The sequence below is a fragment of the Vicia villosa genome, linkage group LG2 (genome assembly GCF_029867415.1).
Source record: "Vicia villosa cultivar HV-30 ecotype Madison, WI linkage group LG2, Vvil1.0, whole genome shotgun sequence".
In the NCBI taxonomy this organism is placed as follows: domain Eukaryota; kingdom Viridiplantae; phylum Streptophyta; class Magnoliopsida; order Fabales; family Fabaceae; genus Vicia; species Vicia villosa.
Window position 1 is genome coordinate 150,682,850 of NC_081181.1, and position 20,724 is coordinate 150,703,573.

Consider the following 20,724-nt stretch of genomic DNA (forward strand, 5'->3'; position numbering starts at 1 on the left):
ACAACACATTCAACTCCTGATAACAAGTCCATTTGATGTTAAACCGTGTTATCTTTCCAACGCTTCGAACCACGTCTCATTTGTACACACGGATTAAAGATTATGATCAAAATAACCGATAAACCAATATATTGTTGCCATAGAGCAATCTATTGGTTTGGACTGCTGTTACGAAATTTAAAAAAAAATAAAGAGAATCAATCGATTGGTTCTATGGCTCAATCGATTATTTTAAGTTTTTGTTTTGTATCTTTCACAATTTTGAAAGAAGCCAATAGATTGTTTATTGCAGCTAATAGATTGATCCAATACAGATTTTAGTTTCTCAATGCGAACCAATATAATGGTTACTGTACCCATAGATTGGTTCAATACAATTTTTTGTTTTTCATTGTGAATTGTCGCCAATAGGTTAGTAAGCGAAGTTTTTCCAAAAATCTCTCTTTTCTCTATTACGATCATCCCCTCCATGTCCAACATCTACACTCTAAACCAGCCCCAATTATAACATTCTAAATTACATTCCAATAACACCAATATGTCATACCCCAAAATTTGCCTTCCATGTTCCATTCACAATGATTCAAGGTTCAAGATTCAATACCAAAGCTTTGCTCAAACAATCCCCAAGATCCACAGTCAACTGATTCAAACCTGAAGGTCAACTGCAATCAAAGCATGATTCAAACTATGATCATTGGTCAAACATCAAGTATAGAGGTGCATAACCCTCATTTGATCAAAGATTGATCATGATTCCATTAATAGAAACTCAGAGATGAACAAATGCAAAAAGGTTCAAATTAGGGTTTCTTAGGAGAAAGTCAACCCAACTTCGACTGGGCATAACTTTCACATGGAACATCAAAAATTTCCCACTCAAAGCCTATTTTGAAGGAAATTGGATTCTCTACAACTTTGTGTCTCACAAGCCAGGGCTAGAAATGCTTCATTTAAGAGATACAAAGCAAAAGATTACAGGTCATTTCCAGGCATCCTTCAGAAACAGTTTTTTCCCAAAGGGGATGATCAAGATAAAAGCTTCAAATGAGAAATATGTTCCAAAGTGGCTTGTAGAGGACCTCTTGAGGTTTCTAAAAAGTATTGGAACTCCCTCATAGCTTAAAAATTGGGTGAGATATGCTTGATCAAAGTTAGGTGATTTTTGAGGGACCAAATGTGAAAAAGGAGGGTTCAAATTAAGGAATTTTGCAAATGGGCCTATGTTTTTATGGTACAAACTTGATCCACAAGCCATTAGCTTGTCCAAAACAAAAGGGCACGAAATTTATCATATTAATTGATTTAATATTTTTTTTATTTCATGATTTAATTAAGTATAAAATCAAATATTATGATAAAATATTCATAAAGGCCAATTTCAATCACAATTAATGTCCAAAATATATTTAATTTCGTGCATACATGGATTGGGAAGATTGACACAATATTTGGACCAAAATAGTAGCTTAAGATTCAAGAAACCAAATCAAATATTCAAATATGGCAAGATTTGATTCAAAGACCTTGGGCATTATTTGTTAACCTAATTTTGTTCCCCTATAAGTACTGAACCTAAAGCATGGGATTAGGGGACGCAGAATTCAGAGAGAGGCACACGTACAAGAACTCAAAAGTCACCAAGAAACTGAAATTCGGTTTCAAAGAATTGGAGGTTTTCAGGGAGACTTAAAGGTTCCAAAAGCTTCCTTGGTTGATTCTGAACGTGTTTGGATAGGTGCACTACTTCAACACCCCCAGAAATACCTCGTATTTGCCCAGGTAAGTCGTTCTGAAAATCCTTTCGATTTGAACAATATATGCATCCTCATTGAAATCTATTTGCATATTCTTGTTTGTCTCAATGTATTGGTCGTTTCTGGATTGTTTTGTTGAATTTGCGTGCCTTAATCGTGTTCTACCATTAATGTCCGTTTGAAGGTTTTTAGGGTTTCAATTGGGGGTTCACGTTAGAGATAAAATTAGGATCAATTGGGGGTACAGTCAGGTTCGTATGGACCAAACGAAAGTAAGGAGAGGGTCGCGAAACATTTATGCTCGTACAGGTGCTATTCGCTATTTTCTTGGTAAGTTTGCTACGAATGGAATCGTAGCAAATTCGTAGCTAATTTTGCAGGGATTTTCAGGTGGGGTTGAGGACGATGATGAGGTGTCTGAGTATCACTGGGCATTTTGAATTCACGCGCGTGTTTTACCTATATTCGTTATATTTTGCATATAGTGTAACGGAGGCGTTTTTATAACGCAAAGCATGTTTAGCTGGGTTGGTTGCCAAGCGCGTATGGGAGGGGGAGGTCATGGGTTCGAGCCCCCCCTTCGCCTATTTATTTTTCTAAATATTACTCTATGATCCTGTGCGCTCCACACCCTGGCTATTACCATACACCTTCTCAGATCTGACCATTGATTCCCACTAGCCTTAGATCTGACGCCCCAGGATTCAGTCCCACACTATACACCCAATTAACAACCACATAAAATCAAAACCTTAATAAAACTAAAATAATTTTAATTAAATATTTGTTTTAATTAATTCTTTTAATATATTATTTATATATTAATAATTATTTTTATAAATAAAAATTAATATGTGATATTTATATTAAAATGCCAATTTGTTGTTCGTGCTGATTAAATCGATTAATCGCTATGGTCAACAATAATTTTAATTTTTTTTTTTTTTTTTGTAATCAAGAAAAAATATTAAACGGAGAACTAAGGGTTCTCCAACCCGATTACAAAGGAGGAGCGGAAAGGCTCGACAAAAAGAAAAAATTACACACCAAATACCCTTACGATAGAAATAAGAGCGGATCCTTACTAAAATCGTAAAAAGAGTAGTTGGGATGAGTAATCTCTCCACAAAAAGACCATTTCCATACCAAGAACTTAATGTTCCAAACGGTGTTGTTAATGCTCCAAGCTTCCTTCCTAAAGCGCACTCCATTCCTAATTAACCAAAAGGACCAAACGATGGCTAACCACACCACATCCAATTTACTATCTCTAATCCTATGAGATCGAAAAAACAAGTGCCACTCCATAAAATGTGGTAAACACTCCTTTTCCCTAATTTCCCCTTTACCAATCCAATAAGCTATGTCATTCCATATCTTTGTACCCACCAAACAACCAAAAAAGAAATGATCCCTATCCTCCGGGACATTACCACACAAAACACATTTAGATTCTTCAAAAGGAAAAGTCATGCCTCTATACAACAAACCGTCAATCGTTGGAAGCCTATCAAGAAAAAGTCTCCAACCAAATGCCTTGATTTTAAACGGGACCTCCGACTTCCACAAAATACCAAAAGCACCATCATGAACATTAGGTGGTCCGAACGGAATATGAGACTTCAAATAAAAATTATAACAAGAAGCCACCGAAAAATCCGTCAACGGTCCTTCGTTCCAACAAACCGAATCACAACCTTGTCTCCACCCGGTGAAAACTTCCACACGACCCTTCAACTTTAACAACTCCGCTTCTAAAAAAATGCCTTCCGCCCTTATGCCAAAATCACCCCAACACCACTTATCTTCAATCCATCCCCCCATTCCCGCCACCGAAACACCCTTCAAAATAAAATTTAAAAATAATTCCGGAAATTCTTCTTTCAAAGGAATTCCTTCCAACCAAGAAGATTCCCAAAACGGTGTGTGGAACCCATTATGAACATTAAATTTAACCTTGTCAACCATCGGATCCGCATGCATCAAAGAATTAATCTTAACCAAATCCCTCCACCAAAAAGAAGAAGAAGATGAAGAGACTTTATGGTAAAAAGAGGTAGAATTACTAACCTTGCAATTAATCAATATGGAAGACGATAAATCACCGTACCGACCTTTCAAGACATCAAGCCAAATAGAATTTCCACCTTGAAGAATTCGCCATCTCCACTTGTTAAGAAGAGAAGTGTTGAACACCGCAATGTCCTTCACGCCTAAACCGCCTTTGTCCATGGGAAGACAAGCATCTTTCCATCTAACCCAATGAATCTTTTTTTTCTCCTCTAATCCTCCCCAAAGGAATTTACTTTGTAAACTAGTAAATTTCTTCACCACCTTCGACGGCATTTTATAAAAAGACATAGTGAAAATGGATAGGGAACTAAGCACCGATTTCAAAAGCGTGATCCTACCTCCTAAATTCAAGTAGCGATTAGTCCAACCATCCAATCTAGCTTTTGTCTTCACCAATAGCGGCTCCCAAGTAGCTTCCAACCTTGGATTATAGCCAATCGGAATTCCAAGGAAAATGAACTTGCTTTCTTCCACCTTACAAGATAAAAAGTAGGATGCGGCTTCCAAAAAATGAGGATTAAGATTAATACCAATCAACTTACTCTTGTGATAATTAATCCCAAGACCCGATACAAGTTCAAAAGCTCTTAGGACCGCCTTAATTGCCCGAATGTGCTTCCAACTACCATCTCCCACTAATAAAGTGTCATCCGCAAATTGTAGGATGTCCACTCTACTAATTCCATTAATGGTAAAGCTTTGAAATTCCTCTAACTCAATAGATTTACTCACTAAGGCCGTGAGAGCTTCCGCTACCAAAACAAAGAGAAAAGGAGAAAGAGGATCTCCTTGTCTCAACCCTCTAGAGACAACAAATTCTCTCGAAGGACTCCCATTCACCAACACCGACATGTCACTCTTAAACACCAATAGTTCCATCCATTTCATCCATCTATTACCGAAACCCAAAGCTTTGAACATGAATCGGAGAAAAGACCAACTCACCTTATCGTAAGCCTTTTCGAAATCAACTTTGAAAAGAGCACATTTACTTCCCGTCCTCTTCGCATAATCAACCACCTCATTCGCTACAAGCACTCCATCTAGCAAAAATCTTCCGGGAACAAACGCGGTTTGTCTAGAAGAAATAATAGAATTTAACACCTTTTTAAGTCTCCCCGCCAAAAGCTTAGCCGCCACCTTATGAATACATCCCACCAAACATATGGGCCTATAGTCATCCAAACTCAAAGGGTTTTGCTTCTTTGGAATTAGCGTTAAAAAAGATGAAGTGATAGCCTTAGACAAATTGTTCCCACCAAAAAAATAGTTAAAAAAATTAAAGAAGTCTTCTTTTAAAAAGAACCAACACTTTTTAAAGAAGAGAAAAGAGTACCCGTCCGGACCCGGGCTTTTATCTCCTCCGCACTCCCACACCGCCTCTTTAATCTCTTCTTGAAGGAAAGGTTTCTCCAAAAAATCCGCTTCTTCTTCACTAAGAGACTTGAAAGGGATACCCTCTAAAATGGGCCTATCATTCTCCGCTTCGGCAAATTTCTTCGCAAAATGTTTGAACACCGCCTCCCTAACGTCATCAACCGACTCCGCCATACCGTCCGAAGAAATAATCGGACCGATATGGTTTATTCTTCTTCTTTGTTTCAACACCTTGTGGAAAAATTTACTATTGGAGTCTCCTTCTCTAATCCAACTCAATCTTGACTTTTGAAGCAACATATTCTCTTTTATTCTCAACTTCTTCCAAAAATTACTACATGCTTCCTTCCTATTCTCCATAACACTATCAAAGTCGAAAACATCATCGGAAGCCAACACCACATCGGCGACATTCATCTTATTCACACCCTCCTCCATCTCCAAATCAATTCTACCGAACACCTCCTTATTCCAAGTTCTCAATTTACCTTTCAAGATCTTGAGCTTTTCCTTTAACACGAAATCACCTCGCCCCTCCACCTTGAGACTTTTCCACTCCTTCTCCACAAAAGGGATAAAAGAATCAAAACTAAACCATTCATTATTAAACTTAAAAGGTTTAGGACCCCAATTTCTTTGATCCTTTACGATCCAAATTGGACAATGATCCGAAATATCCCTATCACCGATGAGTTGACCCATGACCTCCCATCTAGACACCACTTCGTTGGAAACAATGAAACGATCAATTCTACTCATCGACTTCCCATCGCCGCTAAACCAAGAAAACTTCTTTCCTTTGCAAGGAATATCCACCAACTCGCTTTTATTAATGAACTCCGAAAAGAGCTCCATCTCCCTATTATTCACATATAAACCGCGACCCTTCCTTTCTCTAGAATTTTTTATCGCATTAAAATCCCCTCCCACAATCCAATCCCCATCCTTAAAAGCCTCCTTTAACTCAAGCAACTTCTTCCATAACTCCACCTTTTTAATCATAATGCACGGAGAATACACATTAATCAAGTAATAAAACTTATTCTCCCAACAAACTTTTATCCCCAAATAACCTTCTCCTCTAAAACTATTAATAACCTCCACTTTGTTATTCCATAAAATGAGCAATCCTCCCGACCTACCAATTGAGTTTGAGAAAGAAAAGTCTACCTCCGAAGAATGCCAAAAAGACTTGGCCAAGTCACCCTCCATGTTAACAATCTTTGTTTCTTGAATTAGAAAAACATCCGCATTACCTTTTTTAATCAACGCACCAATCCTCCTTCTTTTGAGCGCATTCGCTCCCCCCCTAATATTCAATGAACCTATAATCATTGTTCACCTTCTTTATTCTCCTTCCTTACCTCCCCCAACTCCAAAGATTCAATCTTAGACAAAAGGTTATTCCTCCCCTTCGCATCGACCACACCGAGCGCCACAATGGCCGAACAAAATTTGCCCCCAATATCCACATCCATCAACCTCCATTGCCTCTTATTATTTCTCCCAATGTCCGATTCTTCATTTTGTTCCCCATAAAAGATTGAGTTATCGCCTACTGTTTCAACCCCATTGACCTCCAAATAATTAATAGGATTTAAAACCGGTTCGTTTACGCAAGGTTCAAGGACCACCGGCTCCCTCCTGTCCTTAACACCTTTCAAGCCTTTATTCCTTGCCCTCTCATTAATCATTTTCGTCCTTAACTTCTTCTTAAACTCCAATTTAACACTTGCTGCATTCTCCTCTAGCGAACAAGGGACAGTGCTGGGAGAGAGGGACCTTTTCGGTCCACACAACTTGCTGGAAAACGGTGCTGTACCAGCACTAGAACAATTCTGTTCAGAATCGAGGGTCTGCACATAAGAATTCGTAAGATCTTTGTTATTGGCAGCAGTACCACTATTATGAGTAACGCAACCGTTACGGACTTTCCGGACTGCATTATCAAACTCCCCTATACCGATGTTCTTCTCCGCATCATTCGAACTCCCACCTACACTCATAGCACCTTCAGGCTGTTTCAAAATCGCAACCACCGCGGCATCCCCTAAGCTACCAGAATTCCTCCCAGTTTTCTCCCGTGAATACCTGTCCGAGAATTGCGTAATACTATCCTCCGAATTACCCGCAGACAGAGCATCAATACTAAGGTTATCGTCCTCAAACAGCCGGTCATCCGAATCTGAAGAAGAAATGGACACAGATGGAGAATTAACGATACCTGCTGAAGCGGTAGGAGTACCCCAACGGTCCTCCCTAATCGTTAAGCAATACCGCTTGCCGTCAATGATTGCCGTGGTCGAGTTTGGAGCCAGAAAAGACAATTGAACCTTGACTAAAATCCTGGCAACATCAAAAGTGAGACCTTTAGAAGTCCTTTCGTCGATACAAACGAAATTTCCCAACGAATCAGCCAAAGCCACAAAGAACTCCGCAGTCCAAGCATGAACAGGTATACCGTAGACTCTCAACCAAACTTCCCTGTGTTCCTCAATCAGACCCTCCTCCCACTTCCTGACATCACTAAACCAATTCTTCCACCAATCCTGCCCCTCACCAATCAAGTCCTGAATAAAACCTTCCTCCGATTCTTCGAGAAGGCAAACGTTTAATTAAAATGTTTATTTAATTAAAATACAAATGATTTCTATTTAAGTTAAATGGTTGCAACTATTTTATTAGTTGTGATGATTAACTTTCCTGTTTTCTAAATTCCAATTTGTTATTATTTGTAATCGTGTTAATCGGTTATAAGGGGTAACAATACAAAATAAAATTCACAAGAATAATAAAATACAATAATCCGTTATTAGTGATAATCGAATCAATCGATTTGAATTGGTAATGGTGCAAACCTCCTAATCTTTTAACTATGGTGATCAAACCTATTGATCATTGCGGTTAATAGTGCCATACTAAATCAGGGTTGTACGCCCATATTTCAAAACACTTTTCAAACATCTTTCAAACTTCAAGTTCAAAATACAGATTTTTATCTACGACAGGCTATTCAAAGCCTTCAAACCTTCAAATCAAATTTCAAACCTTAAGGGCGTACAACCCGTCCCCCGAACTACGTTGACTCTGATTCTCCATAAGGAGATACGTAGGCACTTGGCAACAAGGCGAGTCCCCTTCCTTCTAAATCTCATTTTTCCCGATTTATTTCCCTTAATTATTTGACCCTCGAAAGCATAAACCTTACCTTAATACTCTTAGCCATAAAATTGTCGACCTTAGATTCAAAGCCATAGGAAAGGGTTGAGGGTGCCTAACACCTTCCCTCGACCTGAATATAGTATCTTACCCTGATCTCTTAACTGCGTAGGGTTTCCTATTCGCCCTTCAGAATAGGTGGCGACTCTCTAGAATCTTTATTTTTAGGGCAGGTTGCTACACAATACAATAATCTTTTTCTAATGTACATAAACATATCAATCTCCCATGAATTAAGCACTTAAATCCATACACTGACACACCCAATTTCACATCAAAATTTAAGAACACAACCACATAACAATAACACATCATTACAATTTAGATTAACACATATACCAATAGATCCATTATCATATGTCAGCAAAGTTGATAGATCCTTGAACTTCTATCCCTTAAGCCTTCTTTTATTCTTCCTCTTGCGCTAGCCTTCTTTTTCTCTTTTCTCTCAAGAATTCTACATACTGACAAAAAAATTATTTCCTCCTAACTTGCTTCTTTTTAAATAAAAGCCTAATTCCATCACTAGCATATTCCTACCACTACTACAAAAAGCATATACAACAATGCCCACATTATCACGGTATTTTGAAGAACCGTGGTAATATCTATAAATTCAGGTGCCAATTTTTTTTTAATTAAAAATTGTTAACATATTACCACGTTTGTAACTTCCATCTGTGGTGAAAAGTAGTGTCTAGACATGAGTTTGAATTCTAACACCTATAATTTTGTTTTTTGTTTATTTTAAGACACTTTTCACAACGGTTGAAACTTCCAACCGTGGTGAAAAGTCACCCAGGGTCATGGGTTCAAATCCTAGCACCTACAATTTTGTTTTATTTATTTATAAGTCACTTTTCACAATGGTTGAAATTTCAACCGTGGTAAAAAGTCACTCAATTTCATCTTTCCAAGATAAATAACATTCTTTATTCATTCTTTTGCCCTAAACAAAGTTAGACGAATTTCATCTTCCACTTACGAGACTTTATTTCTCCACTAAACCAAACTCGAAAACATCATTTATTCCATAAACAAAACTTTTCTTCTTCTTCTTCTTCTTCTTCTTTTTCTTCTTCACTTATTCTTCACGGATCTGACATGTCAAACATCACTACTCATGATACATTAATGTTATTGTTGTTGTTTTTGTTCTTGTTGTTGTTGTTGTTGTTGTTTTTGTTGTTCTTGTTGTTGTTCTTGATCATGTTGTTGTTGTTGTTGTTGTTAATGTTGTTGTTGTTGTTAATGGTGTTTTTGTTGTTAATGTTGTTGTTCTTGTTGTTGTTTTTTTGTTGTTGTTATTGTTCATATTGATGTTGTTCTTGTTCTTGTTCTTGATGTTTTTGTTGTCGTTATTCTATTGCTGGATTTTTAATTTTTTTTAAAATACATATAACAACGGTTGTGTAATACAACGACCGTGGTGGAAAGCATCATACATACAGTCACATCTTACCTCACAACGGTTTGTCAGACGTGGTGGTATTCCTCTTCCAACTGTTGTTAAATGAGTTTTCCGTTGTAGTGTACCTTACCCTCACCTTTTTTCATAACTCCCACCTCGCCCTCAAAATCTCTACTAAGTACAAACTCCTATTTCCTTTTATTTTATTATTTTATTTAAATAAAAAACTAAAACAATATTTTAATTAATAAAATAATCTTTTTCTTGATCATTGGGACTGTCCACATCAGCTGCTGTCTCCACAATATTCCAATATTCCACATCAGCAACCTCAACCTTCTATTCTTCTATCCATAACTTCCAACCCTTGTTCTTTCCAAGCCCTCCTCCTTCCACATTCCAAAACGATTTTATCATTCCTATATATAACCGATCATACTTTCACATTCTCTACCATTCCCACGACTATTCATGGACAGACCAGTATTTAACATTTTTTTTTCTTGATAGAAAATATCTTTCATGTTATTTGCATGTTGAATTTGTAGTGTATCATTCTGAAGTACCAATTGGCGTTTCATGTTATTAGCAGGTTGAATTTGTAGTGTATCATTCTGAAGTACCAATTGGCGTCACTCCATAGTATATGGTTTGTTTTTTACATGGGTTATTTCCAATCCCTATTTTCTATTCTTTTAGTAACAATTTAAATATTATCCTAATCCATGTGTTTTGGATTTTTTTCTGGTGCATACAGTAGCATACATCGTCTATACGATTCGTTTGAAATAAATATTCTTCTTTGACTGCCTTGAAAGTTTGAGTAGTAGAAGTAGAAATAAAGTTGGCTGGTGTCAATATACAACGAAGAAACTGCTTGAAATTACTGGGTTATGCTTGTGCAAGTTTTGTCGAAATTGTAGATATTATAATATGTAAATAACATGATATTTTATATTAATTCATAGAATGAACTTTAATTTTTTATATTTTAAGTGCAAATGTTAATAAATAAATCTTATAGATTGATTGATTTTATGTTTGAGTGATATTTATATTAAATCTTAGTAATTATCGAAATTGTAGATGTTATAATATGTAAATAAGATAATATTTTATATTAATTCACAGAACTAAAGAATATTTTAGTTAGGTCAAATTAAGAAATTAAGTTTATCAATATATATATAAAGTTAGTTTTATAAAATATTATTGATATTTATTTATTGTAAGGTCGAACAAAACAAAAAATAAAGATATAATATAATAAAATATTATAAATTAAAAATGTATACATAATTTTGAAATTTATAAGAAAATAGAATCAAAGAATAAAGAATAAATAATCATATTTAATTGATTCCAACTTTAATTTATGATTTAGTCTGATTGCAACTTTTGATTTATTATTATGATTTTTTATTTAATGTGATTTCAATTTTTAACTTCTTATCCATAATAGTCCATGGTCGATTTGAACGTGATTTTAAAGAATGGTTTGTTGAAATAATGAAGCAGCACACATATTTTTTTGATATGGAAATAATTGGTATATTATTGAAAATTTTAATAAATAAATTTCATTGATTAATTGATTTTATGTTTCATTGATATTTATATTCAATCTTAGTAATTATAAAAATTATAGATATTATAATATATAAATAACATAATATTGTATATTAATTCATACTAAAGAATATTTTAGTTAGGTCTAATTTAAAAATCAAGTTTATCAATATATATATATATATATATATATATATATATATATATATATAATTTATAAAGTTAGTTTTATAAAATATTATTGATATTTATTTACTGTAAGGTCGAACTAAAAAAATAATAATAAAAATAGAATATAATAAAATATTACAAATTAAAAATATATATGTAATATCCCGACTCTCTAAACCCGATAATCATCATTTAATTGGTTAAAAGGTAATTAGAGGGCACATTGGTATTATTCTAAGTAAGAAAGTAGCATGTGTATCTATGGAATAAGTTGGGATAAAGAGTTTAGTAGAGAAATGCAAAGGAGTTAGTTGAAATAAAACTAAATGGCATTGTTGTAAATAAGGTTAAGTTGGAGGGCATAATGGACTTATCAAATGCTTGCATGTGGACATAAAGGACATTAGATTAATTGCATGAACTTAGGGGGTTGTTTGGCTTGCAAATCAGAATTTGAAAACAAGAAAGGAAAGAAAAACTCATGAAGCAAGTTCCATTTTCGCAACTATTGATACAGCTCCACTAAATCAGGTATATCTCACTGCTCGTAACTCCGATCATAACGGTTCTGGTCTCGTTGGAAAGCTAACGAAATTCTCTTCGATTTGCATATATGGTTCGCGTTTATAGCTTCTGTTTTGAAGGAGAAAACTGAGCTTGAAGTTGTGTCAATCATGTTGAAAGTGTGAAGAGAGTAGTTACGGGTTTGATCATGTTAGAGGTGAAGAGTTGATCAAGGAGGAAGTCCAATGGCAGCATGAGCATCCTATTAATCTCTCTAAATCCAAGGTAAGTCCTTAGATAGCAACTTGGGTAGAAGATTGGGAAATTGCATGTTATGGGGTTATGGTGAGATACACTTGATGCATGATATGTGTTCTTTGATGATAAAACTATATTGCATGTTGATAGTATGCTTGTGTTCCATGTTAATTCTACTAATAATTGATAATGCACTCTTTTGGAATGATATTGAGATGTTGGAAGTGTTTGGATTGGAGTTGAAATTGGTTTGGAACCATCAAAATGCAGAAAATTCGTTTCTGATACAGTGTAATCGGTTACGGGGTTTTGTGTAACCGGTTACACTATTGAAAATGCAATTTTGGGCTATTTTTCGTGCCCGTAACCGGTTACGGATTTGGCGTAACCCGTTACACTAGGTTAAAAGGGAAAAATCAGCAAATTTTAGAAATTCATAACTTTCGGCTCGGGTATCGGAATTGCGCAAACTTTATATCGTTGGAAAGCTAGCGACGTGTACTTTCTAATAAAATGGGTTCCCAAACCAGAATGTTTGATTTAACAATAGTGGAACCCCACTTAGTGGATCAATGAATTAGTATGAGAACTTATGTCTCTATCATTCGATTAATAATTCTCATGTTATGCGTGACATATATTTTCTATTGCTTACTATGAATGTGACATCCATATTTGAGAATGTTATGCCATTATGTTTTATACATGAAAATCTATGGACACCGTCGTTTTGGTTAAACGATTGGATTGATTGTATTGTATGTGATTTTGACATTATGTCATATTTATGTATGCTTGAATCGAAGTGGCCGGAGGACTAGATTGGGATGCTACTCCGATTATGTGGTCATTGAGTCTTCCCGGACCGTGCGGTCCAATGGAATAGCCCGTTCATGTGTATTGTTCGATAAGGTGTGCATCTGAGCTACCATTGCAGTGTGCTCGTGAGTGCCGTACGGGGTTTTTACTTACTTGGCGTTAACACACTTGCGTGCTCGGTATGGTGGGGTTATGTGGCCATGTAGGCTGATACATAATGATGTAACTCACCTCTAGTGAAGTCACGTAGACTAATACTAGGCTTTCGCCTGATGGGCTCATGCGTCAAGGTGGCGGTTTGTACTCGGCGTAACTCACTTGCGTGAAGAAGGTTAATGGAACAATGACGCCAATTAGGCTAAGGTCATCTCGCGGCCATGTAGGCTTGTGCGAACCCGTTTAACCGTCTTGCAGCGTGCTTGTACAAGTCCCTTGACAATAGGCAGGAGGTTACTCATCGAGGATGCATTTATTCCATAATCTAGTCGAGGTTTTATTACACTTCTGGATTCCCCGTATATGGATGCGGGTTTGCATACTTGTTTGCTATACAATGTGTATTTGTTTAAAGGCAAGTCCAATGGTGGACGAGTCACTATTTTCTCCGTACTTGTACCGGATGTGAGAATAAACCCCGGATCAATGGTGGATTCGGTTTTGATGCATGTACCCTGTAGATCCGAGTGGACCCATAGGATAGGACGACTCACTGAGATTTAGTAATCTCACCCCAATCAACTTATCTTTTTCAGGTGCAGTTTAGTAGCTTTTGATAGATACCAGGTTCAGATTGATGGCTTGAAGTGGTGTTGGCTCGAAGACCTCGTTGGTTTTGATATTCCGCTGTGCAAGATCCATTGAAGACTCATGTATTATGCTTCTTAGTAGATTTCCATGTTGTATTCAATGTAGATCTTCTTATATATTTGGCTTTTGTATGTACTCAATACCAGTTTTAACGTTTCATGCATAATATACTAGTCAGTTATGTGTGGGGTGTTACAGTATACATAATTTTGAAATGTATAAGAAAATAGAATCAAAGAATAAAGAAAAAAACAATACATTTTTTTTAGGTAAATAAAGAGTTTAGAATGAAAAGACATAAATCATTTACCTATAAAAAAGTTAAATATCATAATTATCTTTAGTAATCATTGATTGATTGATTGCAACTTTTAATTTACGATTTAATGCATGTAATTGCAACTTTTGATTTCTTATTCTTATAGTACTTACAATATGTATTTTTAAATTATTAGATTTGAGAAAATATTGTACTTTTATATCTTACAAAATTATACTGTTTTTACAATATTGTATGATTTACCTAAAAAAATATAATTTTGAAAAAATATTGTACTTTTGTATGATTTACCTAAAATTATCTAATTTTATAAGATATAAAACCCTTTTTAACGACCCATAAGTTAAAATCATTACGTTTGGAATAATTTAATTGATATAGAATCAATACATTAAAATCATATCAATTACTTACCAATATCTTAATTGGTATAAAATAAATAAGTTACAAATATATTTAGTACTCCAATTATATTGATGTTGTATCACCAAAAATTGAGTGAATCAAATTATCATTAAAAATTAATAAAAATAATTTATCTCACTTGATTTCCTTCAAAATTATTTAATAGAAACTTTCCAAAATAATGAATTTATCAATATAATTTTGAAACTAAATTTCATATGGGTATAAGATTTCTAACCTCTCATTTAACAAAAGGATAAATATTATTAGATACATATTTTAATAAAGTGTTTTAGGCATATCATTGCTTTTATATATTGTATCAATATTTTTGATAAAAAAATGCATAATTATTATTATAAAAATAAAGTATATTTTCAAAATATTTAAAATACAACATGTGCCATCGTCATTCTCTATATAGAAAAACTAACTACTATTTTCTATTTTCACTTTAATAAGATTTCTTACTAATACTACTAAATTATTTAAAATATATAATAAGATTCCAGGAGTAAGTTATTATAACTTACTTCACATCTTGACCATTAATTCTTTTCAATCTAATGGTTAAAAATAATAAATAATAGTTTTCTCTCTCCACATTTAATTACTTATTATTTTTAACCATTAGATTGAAAAGAATAAATGGTCAAGATGTGGAGTAAGTTATGGAGTAAATATATCCCTCATATATATATATATATATATATATATATATATATATATATATATATATATATATATATATAAAGCATATCATATGAGAATGCATTTTTTATATGAGAATGTGAGAATGAATCTGAACCATTAGATTGAAAAATAAATGATGGAGATTATGTGTGAATCTTTTTTCTCTCTCCTCCATCATTAAAATAAAAGATTGAAGAGAGATAAAAAAAAGATTGACACATAATCTCCACCATTTATTTTAAAATCCAATGGTTCAGATTTATTATCACATTCTCGTATAAAGAAGGCATTCTCATATGATATGCCCTCTCTCTCTCTCTCTCTCTCTATATATATATATATATATATATATATATATATATATATATATATATATATATATATATATATATATATATATATATATATATATATATATATATATATATATATATATATATATATATATATATATATATATATATATATATATAATTTTTTAGAGATTATTAAATAAAATAAATATATTAAATCTATTGACTATTTTTTTAAAAACATATTTAAAAATAACTATGGGTGTTAATAATCATAAGTATTGTATGAATAAATAGTAATAGAATGAAACATAAGTAATGTATGAATAAATAGTAATAGAATGAAACATAAGTAATATATGAATAAATAATATCAAAATTTTATGATATTTTTTATTAATTATACAATTTGTTTGTCATTTATAAACTTTAAAATTTAACTGGACAAGTTCATCAATAATCAATATATATTTATCTATATATAATATAATATAATTGAAATATTACCATTAAAACTTTAATGGGTCAATTCTATCCAAATACAAATTAATATATTAGGGATACACACAGGTAATTATATGGTACGCGCATATGGTACTGATATTAACACATTTAATTAAATGTTCAATAATAACGAGAATCAGTTTACAATTGATTTAAATAGTTTTATAAATAAATCCAAATCAAAAATATTTATATATAGAAATAATTAACTAATGATTCAAATATTTTTATATATGGAATAATATATTTGATTTGTAAATTGAGTTTAATCAATTATATTAAATATTTATTATTAATTGTATTATATAATTTGATAGAATATTTCTTCATTATAATTTGTCAATTTAAGATTTTTGTTATTATAAAATATTTTAATTATCATCAAATATTTTTAAACAATGTTAAAATTAATTTATTTTTGTTTTAAAAATATCATCAAAATATTGAATATTAATAGAAACATGAAGTAAATGAAAAAAAAATTGAATATTAACGGGAACATTTAGTTATTAATCAAAATATTGAATATTAATAGATTTTTTTTTTAATATTAATGGGTACTTGAAGTTACTAATCAAAATATTGAATATTAAAGGCAATATTAAATTACTGACTAAAATATTAAATGTATTTAATATTAACGGAAACATGAAGTTACTGATAAAAAATGGCATGTTAACGAGAGCATAAAGTTACTGATCAAAATATTAAATATTAACGAGAGCACGAAGTTATTGATCAAACTATTGAATATTAACGGGAAAACAAAGTTATTGATCAAACTATATTGAATATTAACGGGAACATGAAGTTATTAATCAAAATATTGAATATTAACGAGAACATGAAGTTAGTAATTGTAATACGGTGAACTGACTTTTTATATTGAAAATGTCGCGGTTAAGCAAGAGTCGCCACCGACTTTTATTTTATCCAAATATCGGAAAGGCTAAAAGAACAGGAAAATACCTTTAAAAAGATTTTGAGTTCGGGGGGTAGGTTATACAAAGGGAAGGTGTAAGGCACCCTTTGCATCCATGGTTATCCATGGGCTCTTAATTGCTTAGCTCACTTGTTTGTTTGTTTGAAAAGTTTGAAGTGTCGTGTGTGAATAGTAAAGATTTCGTTTAAGGACTTTAGCTTGTAAATAAGCGTAGCCTTGTTTTGATTAGTTTTGAAAGGAGGTGTGAAAAGTATTTGATGTTTGAATTGATTGTGAGCAAGCAATTAAGAACTACCTACCCTAAATTTGTCTTTCGTGTTCTTTAAGTCTTTCGGGCGAAAGAGTCTATCCATACCATGAGAGGGCAGGAAGTCTTTCAATTGGATGTGCGGGTCATCGAAGGGTCATTGAGAATAATCGTTCACCACAAAACTGTCCCTTGCCATAAAGAGGGCAGGTAGTCTAAGGGAAGGATATAATAGTCATTTAGGCAACAGTAAGGATACCTTAGCAATCGAAGGGACTATCACCATTTAATCAAGGGACGAGATCATATTTATCGTAGGCAACTCGAAGGGACTATGATCTCTTATCGAAGGGACGTGGTGATTTTGAATCGAAGGCAACAAGCTAAGGTATCTTTACACTCGAAGGAACTTGACTATTTGATCGAAATCGAAGGCAACAGGCAACAAGAGGCGTTACCCTAGAGGTGCGTGTGTGCAACAATCACGTGGTTGTATTCGATTATATTTATCTTGAATTAGTGAGCTACGTTCGATTAATCATTTTGCACTCCCTATTTTACTAACCACGCAGATAATAGCAATTATATAGTGCGGAAATTGAAATGCAGAAAAGTAAATCCTAAGCTATTACAAGGCTTCGGGGAGAGGGATTACAAAACCAAAACTGGGGGATGCGAAAAGTAAATGCAAGGAAATAAAATCCTAATTAACTATTACATCAAAAATTGCAACCTATACATCTTCTAGAATTTAAATAACGGAAATTAAATAATTAAATAAATGGCGAAATTAAATGACATAGATTAAAATAACAATTAAAATACAGATGCGACAATCATAGAGTGGAGATGAGAAGAAGAATCGCGGGAATGGAGTTGAGAAATCAAGTGAGGATAATCTTAAGTTTACTAAATTAATTACTAAATAAAAATTGAATTAATTAACACCTAATCACTAAATTAAAATTAACTACTTAATCAATTAAAGAACAAAAATGCTAATCCTAATTAAAATTAACTAATAAGAACAAAATTTATTAACAAAAGTTTTGTTATTATTTTTTTTAAAAGAAAGAGAAAAAGAATTAATTTTTTTGGTGGTATTTTAGTTAAAGAATATGAAAACAAATAAGTTAATAAACTAAAAATAAATGAAAACAACAAACTAAAACAAACACAAAAAAAGAAAAAGAAAATAATAAGAAAAAAATAAGAAAGAAAACCTGGCTGGGGCGTTTGGATCCAGTGTGGCGCTCCCTTGAGAGTGTATGGTAAGACTGCAAGATCGTGTGCGTCTGTTTTACTGATCACTGGATCCAGTGGACGAGACGTGAGGGTGCATCGTACGCACGCGTGGGGGTGCTATGCTGGAATTGTGTTCAAACTCTTCTGAAAAAATTAATTCTCACCTGTGGATCGAACCCAGTTCATCGTGTGCACGCCTCCGATTGCCTTGCCAATTGTGCTGTGGATTAACGCTGATATAAAACCAAATGGAATTAAACAAATATTAAAATATGGGCATAGTTTAAAAAGTCAAAGAAACGTTTGGCCTGGGTCCCACTGCTTCTGCGCAAACCAATGAGAAGAGGAGAGAAGTTGCGTTGGACCGCTGACTGGCCAGTCATGGCTTCACACGCGAGGAGAGAGGGAGAAAGAAGCTTGAACGCGCTGACTGGCCACTGAATATGTGCCACGCATGGTCAACGTTTCAACACATCCCACGTCATCGTCTTCAACCCCTTTACCTGCGGAATCAGCTGCGGGTTTTGCTTCGCTTTTACCTGCGGAATAACCTTCGTTTTTTCTGCAATTCCAAACTTCAAAAATACGCGTTAGCACAAAAGCAAATAAGGCCCAGATCCACTAAAGGTATCCTTGCGAACACGATGGAACCCATAGCCTTGTCTGAAACGCCCTGAAATCGTTGATTCGAAAGCTTTATCTCTTTGAGCCCTAGCCATGGTCAATGATGTTTCCGGTCCAGATGATGACATGTAATACGTCCAAACAATCTTAGTGACGTCCCTGAAGACAACTATGCACAATATATAGGTTAGCAACACCAGGATTATCGTATTCCAAGTTTGAGTATACTTACCTTTGGCAAAGATAAAAGAGACGGTTCTGGATACTCTTGAGCTCAAGCAATGGTCGGAGTTGGCTTATGGGACCTCCAGGGAGATGTCTGAATCCTTATCTCTGTCTGAAACTCGCTGAAACAATTTTTGTGTTTTGCCCTAGTTTGGAGAAACTTTTCTTTTTTGTGAAACCCTATGTTCCTTCTCTCCCTTTTCTATCTTTTTTTCCGTTCCTCTTCTCATTAGGATTAGTGTGCATATATATTAGAAGCATTAGGTCAAGTTTGTGGGCTTGGACTTTAGGTTATGAAGTCATTTAGAAACTTGACATGATTTTGTCCAAAATTGGCTATTCTTTATCCTCAAGCATCTTTCACGAATATCTTTTTCACGAATATCTTTGAATCTTGGATGATGTGGAATATTAGATTTGGTTCAAAATATCTTGCCATGTGTTTTTTTAGATTTCATATATTTTTTACTATTTATTTGAGAATTAAATGAATAAAACCCAAATAAATAGAACAAAAATACTATGAAGCCGTGGAATGATCCCTGAGGTCTTAAATATCCTATTTGATGGATTATATTGTGATTCATGCACTCAACAAGATTTATTTGTGATTTATTCAATTCATTTTGATTTAATTTTGATTTTATGTGAATAAATTCAAAACTAAATAAAATAAAATCACAAAATAGATGGGGATTGGTCTATGAGTCGTGGATAGTCTATTGATCATGTTTGGATCAAAAGAAATTGGGCCCATTTGGAACAAAATTGATTTTGACAAATATTTTCCTTCATGCACTTCTTCAAATTTGACCGACTTTTGAACCTCATATCTCCTTCAATATTGATCATATGAAAGTGTTCTTGGACTTTTTAGAAAGCTCAAAGAGTCCTCTAAAGGCTCCTTTTGGTTTCATCTCAATTGAGTCTACCATGTCCAAGTTATGAGCTTTGAGAAAAAATGACTTTTTGCGATCTTTTAAAAGGACCTGTAATGTATTGGCTCATATCTCTCAAATGAAGAACTTTTGGACCTGGCATGTGAGAGACAAAGTTGTAGAGAATTCAATTTCCTTCAAAATGAGCTTTGGTTGAGGAATTTATGAGAAAGTATGAGAGAGTTATGGCTGGTCAAAGTTGGGTTGACTTTCTATTCAAAACCCTAATTTAGAAACTCAGGTTTTTGATGATTCTGGAGCTTTCCTTGATGAATCATGATCAATCCTTGATCAAATGATGAATGATACTCCATAATGAAGATTTTGACCAAAAACCAGAAGTTTTGACTGTGGTTTGACCA